Source organism: Nycticebus coucang, chromosome 13 (assembly GCF_027406575.1).
Source record: "Nycticebus coucang isolate mNycCou1 chromosome 13, mNycCou1.pri, whole genome shotgun sequence".
In the NCBI taxonomy this organism is placed as follows: Eukaryota; Metazoa; Chordata; class Mammalia; order Primates; family Lorisidae; genus Nycticebus; species Nycticebus coucang.
Genome location: NC_069792.1, coordinates 12,689,508 through 12,694,275, shown reverse-complemented (window position 1 = coordinate 12,694,275; position 4,768 = coordinate 12,689,508). Strand labels below are relative to the sequence as shown.

Genomic DNA, 4,768 nt, shown 5'->3' with positions numbered 1-4,768 from the left:
GTAATCCTAGCACTCTGGGAAGCCAAGGCAGTTTGCTTGAGCTCAGGAGTTGAGACCAGCCTAAGCTAGAGTGAGACCCCATCTCCACTAAAAAAGAGAAAAAAAAAAAAAAAAAGCCAGGCATTGTGGTGGGCGTCTGTAGTCCCAGTACTCGGGAGCAACAGGACAACTTGAGCCCAGGAGTTTGAGGTTACGGTGAGCTATGACACCATAGCACTCTACCCAGGGTGACAGACTAAGCCTCCGTCCCCCCACCCAAAATAAAGAATGGCATTGAGCCATCCCGGGCTGGGCCCGACCGTCGTGGGGCAGGGCAGAACCTCCACCTGTTCCATGTGAGGCGCATCACTGCCACCGCCTTCACCTCTCCAGGCCTCGGAAACCCCCGCCGCTGCCCGGAGCCCCTTGCCCTTGGCCGCTCTCGCCGCCCCCGCCAGGCTCGAATGCGCGTCCTGTGAAGGTGCAGGCCCCTCGCTGCCACTGCCACAGCCAGGAGATGGTTCAGGCCTAGCGGAGCCGGGACTGGAGCAACATGAACCGTGAAGACCGGAATGTATGAAAGAACCGGAAAGGCGGAATCAGGAAATCCAGCAGGGTGAAGACGCCTTCCCAGCTCTCGCTCCTCTCTTTGCTGAGTCATGCAAAGTTACTACCGTGTTTCCCCGAAAATAAAACATCCTCCGAAAATAAGACCTACTCACAGGTTTCCTTCTGGGTGAAATATAGGGCATCCCCCCGAAAATAAGGCCCCCCCAGGCTCTGTCTCGGAATGAAAATTAATTTACCATAAACTGGTTGCTAGGGCCGCCCAGACTGGCGTCTAGCAACCAGTGACGTTATGCAGAGTCCTGACGTCACTGCCGTGTGGAGGGGGAGCGGAGGTCAGAGTGAGCGGAGGTCCGAGTGAGCCGTGGGCGCGGGGGCTGGAGAGAGGAGGAGACTTTCGCAGATGCGTGCAGAAGAACAGGAGGATCAGAGCGGACGCCACGCCCCAAAGGTGGTGAGTGCTGGTCTGTCTCTGCCTGATGCCCGCAGCCGCCCTCATGATGACTGAAGGTAGGATTCACAGTTTGTCTGGTTTGTGTTGACAACTACCATACTACCATACCATATACAGGTAATAAATTTCCTTTATTTTCATTTAACAATAAATGTGTACCATATTCTTCTTCATGGAAAAATAAGACATCCCCTGAAAATAAGACCTAGCACATCTTTGAGAGCGAAAATTAATATAAGACACTGTCTTATTTTCAGGGAAACAGGGTAGCAAAGTAGATAAGTTATCAAGTCGTATTCAGAGTATGCTTGGAAACTACGATGAAATGAAGGATTTCTTAGGAGACAGATTTATACCAAAGCTTGTGGCAATTCCCAAGCCTGCAGTGCCACCAAGGGCAGATGAAAAATCAAACCCAAATTTCTTTGAACAGAGACAAGGAGGCTCTCATCAGAGTAGCAAATGGACTCCAGAAGGACCTGCACCCAGTACTTCTCAGTCTCAGAAACGGTCCTCAGGTCCTCAGAGTGGACACAGTAGCCAGCAGACCAGTGCAGGTGGAAGTAGCAGCAGTAACAGTGGTAGCCAGAGACATGACCGTGACTCATACAGCAGTGGTGGGAGTAGTAGCTGGAAAAAAGGCCAGCATGGATCAGAATACTCCAAGGCACATTCTTGTAGCCCTGGAAAGCCCCAGGCTGTTTCTTCATTAAGTTCCAGTCATTCCAGGTCTGGTGGGAATGATCACCATAGCAAGGAACATCAACGTTCCAAATCACCTCGGACCCTGATGCAAACTGGGATTCTCCTTCCCGTGTACCTTTTTCAAGTGGGCAGCATTCAAATCAGTCTTTCCCACCTTCATTGATGTCAAAGTCTAGTTCAATGTTACAGAAGCCCACTGCCTATGCGCGGCCCATGGACGGACAGGAGTCCATGGAACCAAAGCTATCCTCTGAACACTACAGCAGCCAGTCCCATGGCAAAGCATGACTGAGCTGAAGCCCAGCAGCAAGGCACATCTACCAAGTTGAAAATACCTTCCCACTGGGCGGCGCCTGTGGCTCAGTGAGTAGGGCGCCAGCCCCATATGCCGAGGGTGGCGGGTTCAAACCCAGCCCCGGCCAAACAGCAACAGAAAAATAGCCGGGCGTTGTGGCGGGCGCCTGTAGTCCCAGCTGCTCGGGAGGCTGAGGCAAGAGAATCGCGTAAGCCCAAGAGTTAGAGGTTGCTGTGAGCCGTGTGACGCCACGGGACTCTACCCAAGGGCGGTACAGTGAGACTCTGTCTCTACAAAAAAAAAAAGAAAAAAAAAGAAAATACCTTCCCACCGCTGGATGCATCAGCTTCTGGTGAGGTGAGCTGTGTAGATGAAATTCTAAAAGAGATGACGCATTTGTGGCCTCCCCCTCTAATGGCTATTCATACACCATGCAAAACATAATGTTCCAAGTTTCCTTTTCCAGCCAAGGAATCTCAGCAGTCCAATTTTGGCCCTGGAGAACAAAAAAGATACAATCCTTCTAAAACTTCAAATAGGCACCAGTCTAAATCTATGTTCAAAGATGACTTAAGACTAAGCAGCAGTGAAGACAGTCATGGGGAACAGGATTGTGATAAGACAGTGCCAAGGAGTAAACCAGGAAGTAACTCGGAGCCTTCACACCATTAACAGTGAAGGAGCAGCTAACTCCAGGGATGATTCCAGAAGCCACGGTGGATCTGAAAGCAGCTCTGGATCTGATTCGGAGAGTGAAAGTAGTTCCAGTGACAGTGAGGCAAATGAGCCATCCCAGAGCGCATCACCTGAGCCTGAACCAGCACCAACAAACAAATGGCAACTTGACAATTGGTTGAATAAAGTGAACCCACATAAAGTGTCACCAGCTTCTTCAGTGGATAGTAACATCCCATCATCTCAAGGCTACAAAAAGGAAGGCCCAGAGCAGGGTACTGGAAATAGCTACACTGATCCAGGTGGACCGAAAGAAACAAGTTCCACTATTCCTGGACAAGACTCCAAAACCATTCAAAAGGGATCAGAAAGTGGGCGTGGGAGGCAGAAATCTCCTGCACAGAGTGACGGCACAACACAGAGGAGAACTGAAGGCAAAAAGCAACCCGAAAAGGCTGAGAAGACAGCTGTGGGTGAGCCTCGTGGAGGCCTGAAGATAGAAAGTGAAACCCCTGTCCATATAGCTACCAGCATGCCCTCCAGCAGACACAAAGCCGCCACCAAAGGCTCAAGGAAACCCAATATAAAGGAGTCTAAGTCTTCCCCTTGACCTACAGCAGAGAAAAAGAAATACAAATCCACAAGTAAATCTTCCCAGAAATCAAGGGAAATCCTAGAAACCGATACCTCTTCTTCCGATTCAGATGAAAGTGAGAGCCTTCCTTCCTCCTCACAAACTCCTAAGTACCCAGAGAGCTATAGGACTCCTGTTAAACCCTCTTCAGTGGAGGAAGAAGATAGCTTTTTCCAGCAACGAATGTTCTCTCCTATGGAAGAGAAGGAACTTCTTTCCCCCCTCAGTGAGCCTGATGATAGGTATCCACTTATTGTGAAGATTGACCTGAATCTCTTGACTAGAATACCAGGAAAGCCTTAAATGACTATTAAAATACATTTGAGTCCTTCTGTAGTGTAATAGGGCTCTTACAGGGTGGGAAGGATTTTAATTTTCCAGTTGCTAATTGAACAAAATGGCCTCATTGTGTATTTTGATTCATAGGAGTTTGTGTCTGGGTCCCAGGATCATCTACTGGAGATGACTGTTCTGGCACTGTGGTGATGTTTTTTTAAAAAACTTAAGTAACTTGGGGACCCAGAGGATTTCAAATCCATATAGACTCCTATAACTCATATTCCCTACATGGAACACAGATTTCATTTTGACTTTATGCGTCAGTGTGTTGGAGAGGCAGACTTTTTTCTAGCAATAATATTGCACATCCAAGGTTTGCTATTCAGTAAAATTGATTAAAGAGCTAATTATTGAACAGCTTTGAATATGTAGTGACAAGAGAGCAAGTTGTTCATGTTTGTTGAGCACATCTTTCACATATTCACTAATGGAGAAGTTCATTTTAGACCTCTAGAACATCTACTAAGATACCGATCTTATTGAGCTCCTATTCACATGAAACTCCAGGGTTAATTCAAAAGAACATGCTGTCTCCACTAAAGAGAGGAAGAATAACAATCTCTTTTAATGGAATTTGGTCACAGAATGAGGTATTGCAGTTTTAAGTCTAAAGCAAATCTTAGAGCTCTTTAAGCATTCTAAAATAGCAACCTTAGTAGTCACAACATAAACAGTTGACTTTGGGAATGTCAGCATTGACTTCTCCCTGTCACCATTGTTCAGCTAAGTATAACTCGCCATTCTTAAAACAAAAACAAAAAAAGCTTTCTAAACGTGGCAAAGCTCCCACCCAGAAATGGTAGTTATATTCAGTTTTGTGATCTCTTACTGCTTCCATGTGGGGTTTCTTTTCAGCTTTTAACCATTAGAATTTTCTACCTGCTATGTTCCTCTCTGGAAAATATCTATTTGGAAATGCTGCCTTTCAAATCAATGCCATGGTTATCCATACTGTTGAGTTTGTTGTTGCTGTTCAAGAAGTGTCCTGATTTTAAAACTTTATGCACACACCTGGCAGATCATTGACATTTGCATTCAATAGTACATAGATGGGGTGGGGGTGGGGGCTCACCAACAGAGTTGACCCAACTGACAGTGCCTGAAAAGGCACCACCTTCGA

The 4,768-nt window shown here is 47.0% G+C and overlaps 1 pseudogene; it reads left to right on the top strand.

The window, feature by feature from the left end:
* Nucleotides 1-517: 517 nt before the first annotated feature.
* On the top strand, nucleotides 518-3,612 carry LOC128563781 (AF4/FMR2 family member 4-like; annotated as a pseudogene).
* Nucleotides 3,613-4,768: the final 1,156 nt, after the last annotated feature.